This window comes from Lagopus muta, chromosome 5 (assembly GCF_023343835.1).
Source record: "Lagopus muta isolate bLagMut1 chromosome 5, bLagMut1 primary, whole genome shotgun sequence".
Classification (NCBI taxonomy): Eukaryota; Metazoa; Chordata; class Aves; order Galliformes; family Phasianidae; genus Lagopus; species Lagopus muta.
The window spans coordinates 4,282,764-4,302,045 of NC_064437.1; the positions used below are offsets into that span (position 1 = coordinate 4,282,764).

The 19,282-nt window shown below is 44.9% G+C and overlaps 1 protein-coding gene and 1 long non-coding RNA gene across 6 annotated transcripts in view; one reads left to right on the top strand and one right to left on the bottom strand.

Moving 5' to 3' along the window:
- The window catches only part of PLPP3 (phospholipid phosphatase 3), a 67,588-nt gene extending 56,364 nt beyond the window's left edge, over positions 1–11,224 (top strand). For all 4 annotated transcript variants that reach the window (XM_048944045.1, XM_048944046.1, XM_048944047.1 and 1 more), the window contains one exon: positions 3,880–11,224. The gene's annotated coding sequence lies outside the window, so the exon portion shown is untranslated. The remainder of the gene's footprint in view (positions 1–3,879) is intronic.
- Positions 11,225–11,354: 130 nt separating this feature from the next.
- LOC125692894 (uncharacterized) lies at positions 11,355–17,666 on the bottom strand. 2 transcript variants are annotated; one of them, XR_007376917.1, is made up of 3 exons: positions 17,135–17,666; positions 13,011–13,124; positions 11,355–12,546 (listed from the first exon to the last, which is right to left on the bottom strand). It is a non-coding gene; the product is annotated as an uncharacterized LOC125692894 (long non-coding RNA). The 2 variants fall into 2 exon arrangements; XR_007376918.1 differs by having other exon boundaries at positions 11,355–12,476; positions 17,135–17,662.
- Between the last annotated feature and the right edge of the window lie 1,616 nt (positions 17,667–19,282).

Consider the following 19,282-nt stretch of genomic DNA (forward strand, 5'->3'; position numbering starts at 1 on the left):
TAAATTTTATAATCTCTGCATCAAGCCTGTAATTCCCTGATTGCATTAGAGTATGACTTTGAGAAAAAGCCCTGACCTGATGGCCCCAAGAAGCGCTCACCTCCCCAGCAAGAGCTGCAGTCACCCATTAAGAGTCACAAATAGACCAGGTTTAATGTTTCCATCTCCCATTCAGCCTGATCTTATCTGGGCCCAGCTTCCAGCCATAGCAATGCTTCCGCTGTCTCGGCAAAGAGATTTGCCACCAGTGACCCCTTCCCTGCTATGAGCCCAGCTGCTAGTGATGAAGCCACCTCACTCCCTCATTCTTGGGGCACTCAATGAATGAAGCTACTGAGATGCTCACCCCACAACAAAGTGTTCCAACATCAGCTTTCAGGAGGGTTTTCCCGAACTCCCACTAATTCACCATTCTCAAAGCTCAGCCTCCACGTCAGGCCCCAGCCAGGCATGTTCCCAGCAGTGCTATATACGGTAGCAGCCACTCTTGCTCACTCACAATGCCAGCCTCTGCCTCTCTTCTATTATTCTATATCATTATGTTGATGTAATAAATGTGCAGAGGAGCTCCAGGCATCGGCCGTCTCCTTTGTTTAAAACACTCTACCACGTTCTCCCAACTGGATATTACCATATGATTATATACATGCCAGAGAAATAACTCCTGATGTCAGTGCTGCTTTTATACTGCAGCTCTGCCCTCCCGTCCTCCTGTTTGCATTTCCCATCCCACATTCACACGCTCCCATTACACGGCTAGCCTATATTTTACTCCCTCTGTTCTTGCTGCAGCTCCTCTTGGTAAGGGAAGTCTTGATTATATGTTATGGCCAAATAACTTACAGCAAAGACAAAAAAAAAAAGAATGTGGAAGAACCAAATGAGGTCTAAATGAAGTCAGAGCACACTGGTCAGGAGGGAGGTTCCTGTGGCACCTCCCCTTGGTCTGCTCTGGCTCTGTGTGCCCATAAGGACTCAGCAGATGCTTAACCTCTAGGGGGAAGCCCCAGCCCTCCAAGCCAACCCAAAGTGCTGGTGTGGGCCAGAATGTTATAAACGGGCTTCAGACTCTGGGAAGGTTCCTGCCTATTTCCAGCATTGGCAAAATTCACAAGCAGGAACGTCGTATATACATAAGTCAAGGAAAATACTGTTTCCTTCTTCAGCAGGAAACAGAAGTTATTCTCAGAACTTCAGCAAAAGAACAAGAAATTAAATAAAGCGCTGGCAGCCTACACTTGCTTTATTCCTGTGGTTTTATAATCTCCGAGTCAAAATAAACACATTTTTAATCTTGGGAGAATTATTAGGGTAATAATGGTGGGTAGTTATTTACAGGCTCCAATGGAATTGTTCAGCGAATCATGTGAAGTGAAACAGTGGATTCAGGGCAAGAAAATTCACATTTATGCAACAGTCTGGTTAGATTCTTTTGTTAGTGGGCACCCAGATGCCGCAATACAAGATTGAGCAAAAATCTTTGGGTGATCCCAGCTGGAGTTTTCCTGAGAGAAAAGCCATGACCAATATTGCAACACCCGATTTCTTTCAGTTAAGAGTTTTAATGAATTTTAGTGGTGTTTTTCCTTCTTAAGTCTAGGGTGGGCTCTCATGGGTGGTGATGGCTCAGGGCTGAAGACTCATGTCCTGGTCACAGTAGGGTACTAATTTACATTGCCATGTGATATCCAACGAGGCTGATTAAATGCAAATGAGAATTTTGTGTCTTCATACTTTGAAGTGCCTACCATCTCCCCTATTAACAAATAACTCAAATTAGAGTTAAGCAGGAGGCAAGATTTTCTTAAAGGGAAACGGGAAAGCAGAACACAAGGTGCGATTGGTGGCTGGATTAAAGTGGTATCACTGCCAACTCCAGCCCTCCTTGCTTGGGCTGTTGTCCATACAAAATCTTGCAACAGCTGTAAGAAATGACTCTGAATGAAATTTTCACTTCTCAGCTCGAGGTCCAGGCAGAACTACTTGATTGATTCCTTCCAAGATGGCAAAGGAGGCTAAAGGCATCACAGGCCAACAGTTGGCACCTAATTATGCTTCTTCATCTTCTCTTTTGGCCAGAACACTTGTGTCTGACCACAGCAGTGCCCTATAGGCAGCATGTTAGCTCCCTGCTTCTCCCAGCTTACACCTTTCCTGTGAAATTCAACGCTATTGCAAAGTCAGCTCTTCTTCAGCTGAACTCCTGCCTATCAGTTTGTTTGCCTACATGCCTAAAACATGAGGTAGTTCAGGCATGTAGACATACATATGTTTATCACATTGTTCTTAGGGTTATGTCTACAAGAGTAAGAGTTATAGTTACAAGAAGTAACTACAAGGAGAAGTACTATGGCTATATACAAGAGGCAGTTACAAGAAATAGCTACTACAGCTAGTCACAAGGGAAATTACTAGAGCTAGTTACAAGGGTATGTAGTGAAGGTAGCTAGAGGGCTCTTGGCACTTTATGTGTGAAAAGCACAGGAAGAGGAGCTGGTATGTGGATGCCAAGATGGGAATGATGCAATAACTGCAAGTCCCAAAGCTTTTTGCAAAGCTCCTACCTTTCACAAAAGCAGAGACAAAAGCAGATAGGAAAAGGGTGAGAAAATCTCTAATTGCTTATTCCCTTCAAAAGCCACGTGGGCCACAGAGGAACACTTCGCCCTGCATGAAGCAATTCCTAAGGCTGCTGCTTAAAGGGTAGAGGTTAAACTCTGAAGAAAGCTCATAGTTTTTATAAGCAAGGCTCACATTTCCCTTCTGGAAATATATATATGGGAACCCACTCAGGCATGAAGTTTAAGACATGCACGAGAAGACCACTGAAGCCTTGTTATCTTTGCTTTTGTTCTGCTTTCCCGGTGCTTTTTTAATGCCCTTACCGGTACAGCCTTGGAACACACTCCCTTTTCCAGGCCAACATTTCACAGGGCCGCAGGGCTTTTTGTTCTCACCCCTCACCCTGTTTGTTGTGCTGTCCCTGGGGTGTGCTTCTGCTCTTCGAGGGGGCCAGCAGCCGAAAGGAAGAGGCAGAGGATGTGAACTCCCATGTTTGAGCACAAAGAGAGAGAGGGACGCATTCATTTCTATCCTCAATGTTCCTCAGCAAGCAGAGAGAGCTGCTTGAGATAAAGAGCAAAATATTCACAAAGGGGTAGGGCAGGCGTAAGTTGGGTTTCTCCCTATTGAACCCCACAGTGACAGTGTGTGCAGACTTTGCAGTTGTTGTTTCCTTCTCAGCACATCGGTGCGTTCTTCAGATCTGTGTGGGAGTTGCTTGTGTGACTTCCAGGTATAAAAGTTGTTGGCTCCAGTAAAGCTGCTTCACATACCGTGGCAAGGAACACAAACACTTCAGTGGCAACGGCACGTAGAAGAGAGCCACAACCATCACCAGGCACGCAGGACTGGAAGGGACCATCTACGTCATAGGGCTCAGTCACGGACTCCTCACAGACACCTTCCCCAGGCCGATCAGGCAAAGCTACTTGGTTGTTTCCTTGTTATTCTCACAGCTGCTACCCCTTGCAAGCTAGATCTTAGAGATGATCTGTACTATAAACTCTATTGTTAGGGAAAGAGAGAGAAAATTACTTTCAGTGATGATAGTTTCTTCATGTCCACATGTAGCTGTGGAGAGCAGGCAAGCCATAGGTACTGAGAAAGAGCAGGAAAAAGTCTCTTTGTTCTTTTTATTTGCCAGCAGACCCATCATATCATGAACCTATTGTTAGAGATGGCTTGAAAAGAGATATTTCAGAGCTAACATGGTACAGGGGTGAGTCTGCCAGTGTGGCAGCCTTGTCTCAGTGCTGGTCTTGGGATAACAGTGGTGGGACCTCAGGGTCCTTAAAACTCAACTTGAGTTTCTTGCAGGTCAGCATGAGCGCACAGACAATTACTGCAGAGCAGCCACCATACAAACAGTAAGCACAGCAACTGCCTGGTGGGAACCTGCCTGAGATGCCGTACCCACAGCCAGGGTGAGCAGTGGTTATCTCCAGGTCACGCATTCAGGAAGCCACAAGGACGCCATAAATATTGTGTGAGTGGGAGCTGCTGGTGGGGCTATCAGAGCTTCAGGTCAGCAGGACGTTCAGAGAGTCACTGGCACCAGGACAAAGCAGGAAGAAATGACGATAAAGCCAAAAATCCTGGTGAGAAGGTTCAAAGTCTGGCCAGCGCCATGAGCCCTTGTCAGCAAGGGGAGACCTTAGTTAAGTCATGCCTGTCCTAAGCTTGCCCTTAAATCTTAAATCCTCACTGCTTCTTCTTGTCAGTACACACAGGTGAGCCCCATCTCCCCCTATATCTCTCCTATATCTTTAGCTACAGAGGTTAGAATTACATCTGCAGTGCTTTGTTTATGGGTGAAAGAGCCCAAGGATGGTGCATTGCAACTGCTGAGTCACAGCCTGAATCAGTGATTGAGCACCTGGGGAAAGGACCCAGTCAGCTCTGGGAGCACAGGTGAAGGCAGTTCAGCTGTGTGACTGGGAGGGGTAGAGCCTGGCTGCACCTCTCTTAGACCTCATTTAAGGGCTGACTGCCACTGAGGTAAGATCACTTCCTGGAGGTTTCTCCTTGTTGATGCTTTTGCCTGCAAAACTAGACTGTTCTAATACAGGTGAGCAATCTTTTTCCTATCCATTTTAGCACCTTTCTGTTGTGCCTGTCCTTCTGTTGTGTCTTTCTTGTAATGCCTTTCCCATTGTGTTGATATGTCCAATTGCTACAGATGAGCATGTAACTGTAATGGCTTACAGATGCTTTTTTGCCAACTTCTTTGTACAGACATTCCTGCCCTGTAGAATATGCCTTGCTGAGGCTGAATTTATCCCCAAACAGCCTTTGGGGTCTTTTGCTTTGTATTTAGGTATTTCTTCATCTAAGAACATATCAACATCCATGGAGGAACTCACCAGCAAATAATGACAGCAACAGTAATAACATCACCACCCGCATCTGGATTGTCTTGAGGGTGAAAACTAATGATGATGTGGCTGCACAACCATAAAATCAACAGCAGCCTTCTGGAAAAAAAGAAAAGAAAATCCAGAAGGTGATGACTTTGCTGGAGCGCCAATCATCTTCAAGGGTTAAAGTAGTGAGCTGACAAAAGCTTTAATGTTTTTACAGCACACAGACATCTGACGTACAGTACAGGACACTTTGTTCTATTGATGTCTAAGAAAGCTTAATGGAGAAACAGGCTGTTAAAATATAGGATACTTTATAGGTTAGCTCTTCTCTATACTTCATCATCTGGCATTTGCCAAGTTAGCAGAGCATTAGACTTCAAGTCACATTTATGCTTCTTTTAGAGCAGTTTTTTTCCACTAAAAAGGCTCAGCTAAGAGACATACGTACTAATGAAAAGGAGTCATTCATTCTTGTCACACAACTTGTCCTCAGAACAGTTGCAAATCCAGCATATCATTTTTTTATAATTGAGGGGAAATAGAGCAGCTTTTATGCAGTTAGACAATTGTCCACAGTCTATCCCAAGAAAGAAAAAATTCCCTAAAAATGGAAAGCAGGTGGGTTTTCGTTACATCAAGTTGCTTCTTCTGCACAAGAACAAGAAGGCTACATCCTTGATTTCTTTTTAAGATACAAAGAAGTCATATAATTGGTACATCTTCTAAAAATGTACTGTGAGCTGAACATACACTGGAAGTAGGTCTAGTGCCCGTATTGGCTGTGTATGTCTTCTAAGTGTACTGCTAAAAGCTTCATACTTTCCTACCCTACCAGTGCAGCCTTGGCATCCTACCTTTCCTTTCCATAGCTGCTAACGTGGGAAGCTATAGAAATTGCTTTGGTGTTGCTGTTGGCTTGGGAGCTCCAAAGCTAAAGAACACAGGGGGGGGTGTCTTCAGAGATGCTTATGGGGAAAGGTGGACAGAAGAGAGGATTGTCCTTGGCTAAAAAGAGATGCCTGAGGATATGAGGGGTCTTCAACAACCCAGAAGCCTCCTTGGTGAGAATGTAGTTGGCAAAAATGAACAACTCTGGAATGTCCTCCTTATAGGCTGGTGGATCCCAGCCAAGCCCACAGTCACACTATTATTTTAGACATTGGTTATCAACAAGGCACACAAAAATGCTGGGTTAGGAGTGCAACTTTCAGAAGAAACAATACTGATAAACCTGGAAATACCCTCAGACCTCCTGTGACACAGGAACAGTGAGTTACTTGCTGTGCTGGGCAGTAGAGGAATAAAAGCAGACAGGATCATTCCATTTTGCTATTTTCCCTCCCACCTTTATTCTTTACAGCCTGTCACTGATTCCCTTTTCTCCTCTCTTCTCCCCTGTTAAAACAAAACATCTGCTGCTGTTTTAAGGCACGACTGGCTTTTGCAGGCTGTTACAGACAAAGATAGCACTTGGCAGGGAGGGGAGCTGAGCAAGAGCTATAGCAGGTAAAGGATTTTAATTCCCCTATTACTGTAATCAGCTGCCATTGCTGAGGGAGGCAGTGGTAATGATTTCCAAACCCAAAAGCCTGGCTAAGGGCAAGCGTTCACATGGTCAGGGAGTACTGGAGGGCTGCACATGGGCTTGGCCCCATCTATAGGGCTCTGCAGAGCTCAGCTGGTGACTAGTCACTGCATCACTCCTTTCTGATTAAATTCCCATTAAGTTTGAAATAATAATACGTCCTTAATGGAATAAGAAACTCTGGAAGAAGAAGAAAAAAAAATCTTTGCAGGTTTTTTTTGGCCAGTGGTGAACTAAGGGCCAGCCCTGAGAAAGCATGTGAGAATGGCTCTGTGATCATGCTTTTCTTCTGGTACAGTGTGGGATTAGTCTTTGCATTTGCTATGCCCACAAAATCCCAATTCAGTGGCAAACCAAGACCCTTTATATGATCATGACAATAAGAAGAATTCTGGACAATGTCTGTGCATAGTAGTTTGCATACTAGAAGGTACAGAAGCACCCAAATCTTTCAGCAGACAATTTCTCAAAGGGGGTTGTATTGTGACTGTTGAGTCACAGCCTGAGTCAAAGCCTGAACCACAGATTGAGCACCTGGGGAAAGGACCTGGGAGCATAGGTGAAGGCAATGTGACTGGGAAAGGTGGTACCTGGCTGCACCTCTCTTATACCTAATTTAAGGGCTGACTGCTCCTGGGGAAGTGTCTTTGATTAGATATTCCTCCCATGGGTGGTTTCCCTTGAAAGCCCAGATCTTCAGAGACAGGTGAGTACTTTCTTTTTTCCTTTGTAACACCTTTCTATTGCACTGGTTTCCTTGTCATTACATCTCATTTAACAGCACTCCATTGCATTGATCTTTCTGATAGTTACAGGCGCTGATCAGAACAACTTGCACATTTGTGTCCAGGATCTTTGGTCTAATGTCTTTTTCTTCCTGCTATCTGTTTTATTTATTATCTGTCTATTCACCACCCTGTGCAAGAGCTGAGCGGGGTATTTTGGCATCCCCAACCAGACCAGACTTGGAGGAACAGAGGTAAGTCCATGCCACTGAATACTGAACTAAGGAGCACCGCACCCATCCTCATTAGCACTAAGATCTGCCTGTATACTCAAGGGTCAGTAATTATCAAATTAGTAATATTAATTCTTGGCTTATGCTTCTCCTCCTTTAGGTCCTGCAGTCCACTGATCAGTGGGGAGGGAATATCAGTTTGTATCCTGCTCAGGTATCGTATCTGCACTGAAATAGATGAGAAAAGCCTAGAAACCTTGTTGATGCTACTGGTATTTCTTGCTAAATGTGAGATATGTAAGGTGTTCAAGGCCAGGTTAGATGGGGGCCTTGGGCATCCTGATCTGGTGCCTGATTTAGTGTGTGGCAACCATGCTCACATTGGTAGAGTTGGAAGTGGATGATCTTTACGACCCCTTTCAATGCAATCATTCTATGATTTTACTTTGTGAGCTGCCAGGTGAAGTGCATCATGGTCCTGCAGGAGATGGAGGAACCTCTGAAACTACTGATATCTTTGCATAATAACAGGATGTCCAAGATGATAACAGCAGGCTGTCTGACTCTTGGGTGCAACATGTGAATATAGACAGTAGAAGTGTGAAAGCTCTGGCAGGTGTGCCCACTTCTGTTTGAAGTTGTTCAGCAATGGGATATGGCTTTCCTACTCAAAGCTAATTCACATCAAATTCAGGTTACCAGGGAAAAGATCAGTAGAAAAGAAAAAGAGGAGGCCATAAATCATCGTAAGGAGATCAGATAGAATTCCTCAGGACCATGAATTTGGGGCCAAATGTTGGAATGCAGCGTGTAATGAACTTGCTTATCACCCTGGTGCTGTATCCAAGAGTTATTAATGGGCTGTGTAGTGCTGTGATAGTAACATGAGCTTGAGGAGCAGCCTAATAAAATGAGGCTCCCTGCTTCAGGCAGCCTAAGGCTGCCTCCCAAAGAGACAATGTTGGATGTCTGCAGTTCCCAGTGTATTTCTTCCATCTCCATGCCTAGAAGGATGCTAACGTCTCCCAAGATCATTGGGCTCAGATTATTAAGGTATTAGAGAGAAAAAGAAAGCTTCTTGTGTGCCAGCTGGAGTTTTGCAGGGCTTCACTGCTAACACCTCCCTCTGCAACACGCAGGTAGCGAATAGGAGGAGCCAAACTAATTAATCTTTTGTAACCTAGTTGGAATTAAGTGACAGTGATAAAGTGCTTTGTAATGGACTTCCTGAATCCTCATACAAATGGAGGAAGTGACCACCCTTGATCAGATTTCTGTTCATTTTGTCTGCTTCCCTACTTGCATTATGCATTTTTCCCCTTTGCTATCTTCTCCAACCTTGGTTTATCAGGACTAAGGAACAAATACTCCATCAGAATATGAGAGTAGTGGTTTGGAGGGGATGGGAGCTTCCTGGGGGACCCCAGAATGGCTTGGGTTAGAAGGGACCTCAAAGATCATCAGTTCCAATCCCCCTGCAGCAGGAAATGATTTACGGAGTATCCTTCATCAGAAAGTGTCAGTGCAGAAGGGCTTCTGATGAGCTAGAAGGCAGTGAGGTGGCCAGCCCCTGGTCCCCATTGTCCAGGATAATCTGGCTGGGATCTCCTAGGAACAGCAAAAAAAAGTTGGGCTTTCTCTATGCCATAGAGTGGGTCTAGCCCTACTGGTGACATCGGTCCTTCCTTGGTAGCAGAGATGTGGTGTTTGACAGCGCTGGACAAACTGGAGCCTTTTGAGTCCCACATCCCTCAGGCCATGCCTGGTAGGACATGGTTTTATTTCTGGAAGGCATCAGTAGAGTACTATTGCCTCAGCATAATGGTGTTACAAAACCATGCTGGGGATCCATCCCTACCGCATGATGGGCTTGCAAAACCTTCCAAGAGTAGTTGCACTGAAAAGGGTCTGTGACCTTCTCTTTGTGGAGCAGCGTTGCATTGCCACAGTCAGGAGCTCTGGCAGACAAACCCTTGTAAGCTTATGAACTCCCTGTTTCCCACCCAGTAAGTCAGCCATGAACATCCCCTGAAGGCTCATGTTGTAAAGTCAGTGTAAAACAAAAAAGAGACCACAGATTACAGCCCATGGGAGCTTCAAACCACGCCAAAGGCAAGATCCAACAGACCCTATAGCCATAGAAGGGCATACTGAGAGCTGGTTTACAGCCTCCTGGCCTTGGTTTCAAGTGCTGGCTTTGGAACCACTGTCTGGCAGTCAGTCTGTTTGGACTCTGCCTCTGGCATCAGGGGAAGCAATGCTCAGAGATCTCTAAGCTCCTGAGGGAGCTTTGTAAGTGTGGGGATGAGATCTTCTGCTCCAGCTCCTGTGTCCTGGAGCCTGCCAGCCCACAAAGAGCCACCACTGCTCTTCACTAATGTGGGTTCACCCATGGTCAGGCACTCAGTTCTGTGTTACTCATAGTCCTCTGCTAACTTTAACTTCATCTCTTCCTTTGGTGTTCCCTCAGTGTGTAAGCCCTTTCTTTCTTTCTGCCTGAACCAGGAAGACCTAAAGATTCAGCAAAGCATTCAGGCTACAAGTCAGTGTTTTTTTGTCACTTACTTGTCTAAATAACACATAAAAGGCTCCCTCTCCTCAGGCCAGGCTCTCCATGAAATGTGTAGAACAGGAGAGGTGCAAATGAAAACCTTGGAGGCGTTAGGTGCTGTTTTTCCAAACATTCCCCATCAGTAAGCAGGCAGCCCCCCAGCACAGCACAATCCCACTGAGATCTTTAAGCTGTATTTCTAGGATTTCTCTAAACCAGGGGCCTCAAGCTTTTAAACACAAAGGGAGCTGGGGAATGGTTTTCTTAGCAAGAGATTTGAGCAAATCAGTGCTTTTTGACTCACTTTTTTTTCCCCCCTCCTATGGACATCTGCTGGGGTCTGTATTTTTTGAGTCATGGGGGTGAAGGGGACTGAGGGGGGAGGAGAGGTCTGCAGACAAGGCAAGCACAACTTACTCTGGAAAGATTCCCGGATGCTATAAATGGGAGCCCCCTCACAGTGCAGCTCATCTGAAGGAAAATGAAAATATCAGGCATCCAAGAAGCATATGTGCAGATGGCTTAAAGCCCAGCCTCCTTACCAGAGCTCTGCATTAAATAAAATGCACCGGGTCATGTTGCTGCAGATATAAGAGATTACTAGGTGCAATGTGCACTTCTCTGTGAAACTGCAGGTTTTCAAACAATTGCAAATTCAGACCTTGTTTATGGATCAAGCAAATGGCTCCAGTCAAGCAGAACAGCCCCCTTTTTTTGGCTGGGGTCAGGAGGCTCATACTCTGCAAGACTTCACTGCAGACACAGCTCAGGAGGAGAGCAGTCTCAACACCAGTGTGAGAAGCAGCATCCAAGAGGGCTATTGACTACGACCTGTATTTTTGAAGGATGATATGAATCAATCCAGAGCCTTGGCAAGACCCCGCAGTTGGGGCTTGTGCTTTCAGCCAATGTCAATTATGTCATTACTGAGCCTGCAGAAGCTATTACTAATGTTACTTTTACAGTTCACTGCCGACCAGAGAAAAGAGTTTTTCACACTGTTGTCGTTTTGTTGGAGCAAGACTATACGAATCACAGATGGCTTCCTTGCCAGATGTAGCCTCGCAGGACAGCAATTTGGGGTTTACAAGAGGTTTAATGAAAACTTGGCATTTTCCCAACTTTTGGCAAATACTCTTGGGCTGTCATCTCACACAAGCAAGTTGAGATCCTAAAAAAAAGAAAAAAAAAAAAAAAAACCAAGTCGAATGACTTGTTCTCTCAGCAGAGAGGCAAAAAGTTTTTACCTGAGAAACAAAAAACCAAGTGAGCAAACCAATACTCTATCACATTGGGCCTGAGCTCATGATCACTGCAGTTATTGAAAGGCTCTCCTGAACGCTGGATCTGTTCCCAGATATTTGCTGTTGCTTTGGAGGGGCCCAATGCATTTCAGCTGACACAATATGTTGAACATGGAGGGGGGAGGAGTGACATCCAGGTATATCAAAAACCACATCAGCCTTTCTTTGATGTTTACTGCTCGTATTTCAGTGATGGTTTTGCTGCTTTGTCCTGAAAAGAGATTTGGCTTGTTAGCTTCTCTGCTTTCTGTTTCCTTGATGGTATGAGCAGCTCATTTCAATTGTTCTGAAAGAAATTCTCAGCTGAGTGCTGTCAGATGGATGATATCACCTGTATTCAACAACACATCCAAATGGTGCACAACCAACCAACACCTTCAGCACCAAACTGGAAACCTCTTCACATTGTTTCATTTTTCAAGATGATGATATCCCTTTTCCTGCTTGCAGATGTTTATACCCAGCAAAACTTGGCATAGCACAATGCCATTTTAAGCTTAACACTGCTTGTATCACCACTCTTGATTCCCACCACTCCAGACTGATATTCATCCTTGTCCAAACTGCCAAATGGAGTCAGCTGCACTGATCTGGCCGTGAAGTTTCTTCAGTTATGGTCTGGATGAGGAATGATTTTCTCAGTCCCAGTAGTCTCAAAATGCTGTCTTGAGTGCAATGTGTGGGAAGAAAAATGCCAGGAGCTGCCCCAGTGGGACAGAGCACCATTGACAAGACTGCATTGGGGCCATTCAAAATATCAGTGCCAACAAACAAATCTCAAAACATTAGTCACAGAGTCTCAAGGTAATGAGCCACTCTATGTGGGCCTTTACCAGTCTCCCATAACCAGCTATATCTGCTTTAGCCAGCCTGCTGGTCTTAAAATGCCTTCAACCTGAGCAATCCATTTTTTAATCGCCACTGGTGCACAAACAAGATTACTGAACTCTCTGGAGAAAGGAGGAAGTAGCACTTCACATCCATGTGGCAAAGGAATTAAGAAACCAGCTGGAGAAATGTAATCATGGAGATGTCATCCTTTTTCTACTGGCTGAGGTTTGGACGTAGAGCTGACATTCAACCCTCCCCAGCACTCCTGTGGATCCAGACTTCTCAAGGATCACTCTTCAACAGTTTTCCTCCTGACTTCTGCCTGTGTGAGGTGTTCAGGGACTTTACAGAAATGAAGTTTATTTCCCAAGATGCAAATTGAATTAACATCCCTAAGATAAAGGGCAAGAATCATGGATTGCCCTCTTTCTGCATTGGTAACTGTGTGATGGAGTCATAATTTCCTTAAGGGAAAGCCATAAATCTCCCTCCCTTTCCTCTCAAAAAAAAAAAAAAAAAAAGTGCCAGTCTTTCTCAAACAAGGTTTCTAACAATCTCCCATTTTCTAGATGAACTTTGTATGGGATCAGAAAAAAAATCAGTTGGCTTTTGATTACTAGTCTATACAAAGTGCCACCTATCACTCCATAATGCACTCATCTGAGAGGGTGATCGTTAATTAATATTACAACCACCTAAATAGTATGCTTTTTTATGCGCCAGAAGACAGATCCTTGTACAGTAGTAATCCTAATAGTAGCCATCCCTGAAATATATTTAACTTAAAGTTACCCTATCCTGCATAGATAGGGTTTTTTTTTTCCCCACTCCTGCAAAGCCATGAGAATCTTTATACCCATGGAACATGACTTTAACTCCTGTTCTGCAAATGCTTCTCTGTAGGTGTCCCAGAGATCCAGTCCTCACTGAGTTTTGGGTAGCACCGAGTTCAAAGGAAAGTGCTGTAACTCTGAAGAGAAAACTGAAATTTAGTAGTGTGGGAGAAAAATTTAATTCCTTCTTACACTATAAAAAAAAAAAAAAAAAATCGTTGTCTCTTAGCTCAGGCAGATTTCATCTCACTGCCCCCAACTCCATCTGTACTCAGTGAAAAGACTGAGATATCTACAGTGTGTTTTGGGCATCTACACTCCTGAGGAGCCTGTGTCTCCTCATTGACTGCAATGGGCACTAGCTAACATAGGTTGATAGGTAGGTGAGGTGGCTCCTACCCCTCTGTCAAGTTGTGTTTTCCTCCTTCCTTTCACAAAATAGAAGTGAACACAGCTCCACCTGAAAAATCTGCTGTAAGGACCCAGAGCTTGAGGAGAGGAAAGTGGTTAAATGAGCCAGCAAGGCGGTCATGGCAAATACCTACATTCAAGTGTTCATGGTTGGTAATGTATAACATTCCCTAGTAAAATCACAGTGTTATTAATTTTTCTGGCTCCGGAATAGTAAAAGCAAGAGGAGAAATCTGGCCCAATGATCCATCATCTTAGGCTTTGAAATAGAGCCAACTTTGGTGAAATTTGAGTGAGCTCTTAGAAACACAAGGAGAGCTAAAGCAACAAGTGCATTTCACTGAGCTGTGATATCATCCTGCATTCATTTCTAGAGGGGAAGCTGTTTATCGGATGCATAGGAAAGAAAAAAAACAGCAGAAAAGCACCCACATATTCAAAGCAACCCCAGCAAAGAACTTAAAACCTGAAGTCATTTCCTTGATGAGCTTCAGACATTATTTGTAATCCACACTGAACCAGAAGAAAAAGAGAAATAAAAGGAAAGGAAAAGTCTGTTGCAACCTTAGTGGCTGGAAAGGAAGGTGCAGAGCTGTGATGGGCAGCAGCAAGCTGGAAACTGCCAAACCAGCCAATGGGGATGTCTTGACCTGCCCTAGGCTGGCTCTGAGCACCCAGAGGGACAAGTTTCATTGCAAGAAGTCAAGGAGGCTTGGCAAAGCCCTGGTACAACCTGGGAGCAACTCGTTGTCTTGCCAGAGTCCTGAGATGTTTGTCAGAGCCTCTAACCAAGTCCCAAACCCCTTCATGGCTGGTGGGGGGAGGGATGGAGTCAGCAGTTTTCACTGACCTAGTCAAGAGCATCTAGGGCATCCATGCACATGTAAAAAGACACAAAAGGTCATCAGCACATGCATCTCTTCTGCCTCCAAAGAGGAATTGTTCCTCTAGGAAGGCATACAAGGTATAAGAGTGTCCACAGGGTTGGAGAAAGTATGTGGCATAGGATGATAGAGGCTGCAAAAAGACCATGAAGATCATCTGGTCCAACCGCCAACCCATCACCCCATAAAACATATCATTGGTGCCATGTTATCAGGGCTCCAAGCACACTTATTCAGAGCTCAAGAAGACATTGACATGCCAGGTTGTGGGAACATTTTCCTCCCTCCCAGTAAATGTGACTCAAGCCATGTCTGTTTCATAAGACAGCAGAATGTCTAAGAAAGGACTGCCATTTTTTGCATTTTTGCCAATGAAAAGCAGCACTTACGGAATCATAGATTCATTTGAGTTGGGAGGGACCCTTAAATGTCATCTAGCTCATCTCTCCTGCAATGAGCACAACTCCATCAGAAGCTCAGAGCCCCATCAGGCCTGACCTTGGGTGTTCTAGGGATGGGGCATTTCATACTCCAGCTGGGGCATGCTTCTCTAGTGCTTGTAGAAAGACAGGTAATAGTGACAATGAACATTATATGAGGTATTTCTCCTTGCTGAAATTCAGACCAAGGAGCAAGAGATGCAGTTCATAAGCAATGCAGCACTGTTAGTGCACTGCTCTGATGCCAGGTGACATGGAATATTAGGGTGTCAGCCTGATCATACTCCATGCAGGGAAGAACTCAACACCTTCCTGAGCTCCCAGAAGCATTCTGCACCAGGCAGCCTGCAGACACCAACATAAAGCAACAGATGCTGCCAGCCGGTGATATGAAGTGGACACACAAAGCTGCAGAGGTGTGAATACTCCCTGGATGCTCCTCAGGCTTACATCAGCTCATTGTAGCTTCCTGTAGGCTGCACAATAAAGGCAAGTTTTCTTTTTTAAAGGACTATTAATCTGTTAGTGTCAGAAGTAGCTGGCATGACTCTACAGTCACCTGCCTCACACTGACCATCCCTGTGATGCTTAGTGGAGCAGCATCTCACTTTCACCAAGCATGGCGTGGCAAAGACTGGCTTCTTCCCCACTATGAAATATCTTTTTTTGTATTGTGATTTTTAAAATAACAAAGTGCAATTGCTCAGCACAATGAGCTTCAGCACTAACCACAAGCACAGGGCTGGCTGAAGGAAGCAGCAAGCTGGGAGGCATTACCAGGTTGTTAGTGCTAAAAGCAAAGAATTGCAAGGAAAATACAGCCTCCCCCCTTGTGCCAACCTCTGGTCAGCCTTCCCAGGCCCATTTTCCAGCAGCAGCATGAAATCAGCAAGGCCCATCTAGCCATTTTTGTATAAAGGGGAGGATTTTCCACAAGTCATCACGAGCCCTAATCACATTGCCATAATGAAAACCTGCTGAGCTCTCTATCGCTGTTCAGAGCCAAATGAAGACAGATTGAGGCAGATGTGATGGGGTCACAAAGTAGACTTGTTGTGACAGAGGAGCATGGGGGAAGCAGCGTCTTTGTCTTCTCCCATTCTGTTTTCACCACCATCCCCCTTTCTCACCACATATTGTGCCTTAACCCCATGTAGACACTTCCCTGCCTTGACCTCAGCACAGCAATGCTTTCTAGTGGATGGTTGTTTCCCCCCCCCCCCCAAACTTATTCTTTCTGAATTTAGTTTCCATTTTCAAAGCTTATTTTCATTTCTTAGTGAAAAGGACAGGTTCCCTGCTTATCCTCTATTAGAGATCCTTCAGTTTGCAGCTAGACCACGGCCACTGAAGCACTCCAGGCACCCCAAGGCCATGCCTCTCCTCCTCTCACTGAGCCCCATGGTGTTTTCCCACAGATGAGAACTCCCCATGCTCTGCTTCGACTTCTCTGTCAATAACCTTCCCTGACTGGCTCTGAGATTCATCAGGTCAAGGAGGTTTTCTTCATACACAGCTTAATACCCTGCTTGGGCCATTGGCAATTCATCTCAGCCTGACACCTGATGAACTTCCAGAGACCCACGTGGACCAGAGGGGAATTAGGTGGCCTTTTAATGGGCAGAAACATAATGAGATCAGGGTGAGAAACGTCAAAAGTCAACCTCAGCAACAAAAACAACTCCTCTGAACCCAAATAGAACTTGTCCACACCATAACCCAAAGTTCATCCAAGTGAGGTGCATGAAGGACTGAGCACCACATTTTTCTCCAGCTTATCAACCTGTTTTCAGACAGGTTTATTTCAGACAACCTTCACAGATGTAGACAAAGCTTGGACCCATTTGTTGCTCCCAGCAAGACAGACACTCAGGGCTACATCAGATTGCAGAAAAAACACAACAACAAAGACCATGCTTCCCAGACACTGATGCTTCAGAAAGGACAGTGTTGTTTTCAAGGCAGAAGGCAGTAGCCTGGAGTTCAGTTATGTTGTACAAGTGATTAATGAGTTGTTTAGGGAGCAGAAAGAAACATGGAGCCTGAGAAAGGTCTCCTCTCCATGCCTGCCTTGTAACACTAAAAAAAAAAAAAAAAAAAAAGCCAATTCAGTAAACACGGACACTGTGTATTTTTTGAGTATCTAAGAAGCATTTGAGGTATACTGCACATGCAATAGGAATGACCCAATGACTCGTGAATGCTGAGGGCAAGCAGGCATGCTTCCTGGACACAGCTTACCAGCTAGCAGTATAACAACAATCAGCAATGCTAACACAAATCCTAAAGAAGCCAAACACAGCAAGACGCGTTTCTTGTTTAACATATGTAAGCAGCAGCAGATACAGTTGCTTTAAACCCAAGAAAACAGCAGTCATGTTCCAGTAATAAAAAAAAGAAAGAATCACTTACCCCTTTCCAAGGATCAAGGCTCACCAAACACTCCAAAAGAAGGAATATCCAAGCAGAGATCTTTCTCTTACAGCTGCCAGCCCTTAAATGAGGTTAGGGAGGGGTGGACCCCTCTGGTTGCACAGGTGAATTGCTTCCACCTGTGCTCTCAGGGCTGGCTGCTCCCCTTCACCAGGTGTTCAATCACTGGTTCAGGCCATGACCTAATAGTTCATGACAACAGTATTATATGCATGTAAAAAGCAGGATTCAAAGTTGTGCAGGTTTTGTGCCGTAGACACCAAGACTTTTTCCCTGTCTCCCAATTGTACTACAGAGGTGAGTAAAGGAAGGAGGTAGCTGGTCCCAAATGAGCACAGCTTCTCAGTTTTGAGGGTTGCAACACCAGGGATGGGAAGGCCATCTAACAGCCCAGCTCATCTTTTGGAAATCAGATACAACATGTGCCCAGTACCATTAGCCTCTGATTGCTGAGTGGGGGGCAGGGACCTCTTGGGAACTGGTTCCTTTCTTTCTGTGAGCTCCCATGGGACGTTTTCTCACTGGAAATTGGTGCACAGATCTCAAACGTGCAACCCTACTATCCATTTATTTGCAAAGCGTGCTTTTCATCACACTGCTCTCCCTCACTCCTTCCACTCAGCACACACATTCAGCACATGCTGAAATGTATAAATAAACCAGCTTTTTGCTGGGTCAGCCCTCTGCTGGCAACCTCCTTGCACTTTGTCACCAGAGGCCACAACTCTACTCGAAGGGACCATCTGGTCTTGGCAGGACTCGGTCACTTACTCACTCACTCCTTGGTGCCAAAACACCACAAGAACAGCTCCTCAATTGCTCTTGGCTTCCCCTCTGAATGAGTGCTGAGCTGTGGGGACAGCTCATGCTGCAGAAAATGAAAAGGGGAAAAAAAAACTGCTTGCCAGCATCCAGAAAAAGAGAAGAGATGCGTGTTGTCAGGTCCTAGTGGACCATGGGCCACAGATAGAATTGCAGGGGTTGTTTCATAGTATCACAGAATCATTAAGGCTGGAAAGACCCTAAAATCATCTATTCCAACCATCAACCCATGTCTGTGACTGCTCTAAACCATGTCACTCAGTGCAACGTCTCCCACCACTGGCTTCCACATGGGTTTTATGATTCTCTTGCACAAGAGCAGAGATAAATACAGTTTGCTTGCTATGATGGAGAAAGGCACTTTATGTGAGCCACGTCTCAAAGCATTTCCCTAAAAATGAGGCCTCTGCATTTAAAGATGGAGGTTGAAATCCGGGAAACGGATGGGTGGTTTCAGATGCACGGCCTCAGCGATGGTTTTTATTCTGAGGACAGCACTCCCCAAAGAATCATTCAAATCCCAAAGCCGGACACTGCTCTGGAAAGCATCAGAAGTCTTGCGTGGCATTTCAGAGGCAAGTCCAAACCATTTCTGTTTTGTAAACAGGAAGTCACATTGTCTGGAGAGGATATTTTCCCCCTTCAATAGCTGCATGCAGCCTTCTTACATAACCCCTTTTTACAGCATTTCAAGACTGAAAAGTTCATTTCCCTCTCATAAGCACATAGGAGAATGCAGCTGCCACCCAGACATCCTCTAAATGGGACCACATGTAAGCCACTTAGTCTCCAAAAATGAAAGGAAAACACAGTGCTGTCATCGCTGCACGGCACCGTCAATCAGAGCTGTTCATAATGCACTCTGCCATGTACGTCCCATACCACGCTCATTATAAGCTTAGGCTTAATGCACGATATTAAAGCAGAATATTACAAATTAGGAACTCTAGATGAGCAAATGAGAATAAGTAGAAACGAAGTAGTTCAGAACCAGTCTCTTTCCTGGCCGTGAGGGTTGGTGAGGACAAATTGCTCTACTGCTCAATGGAAACATCTTTTGCAGCTTCACCCTAACCATGCTGGTCACATTGTATGGTCTGGGAAGATTCCAATGGGATGGGCTGCAAGGGCAGACCATTCATGGACATGCATTCTACCTAGATCTATTTGATGAATCATTAAAAAATAATAATAATAATCAAAGAAATGTTGTGAATATATCCGTTCATTTGTGAGGAACAATTTCTTTGCTACAACATCTCAAAGAGAAAGAAGGCTCGTTAAGAAACTGGTGTGGGAAGTCAC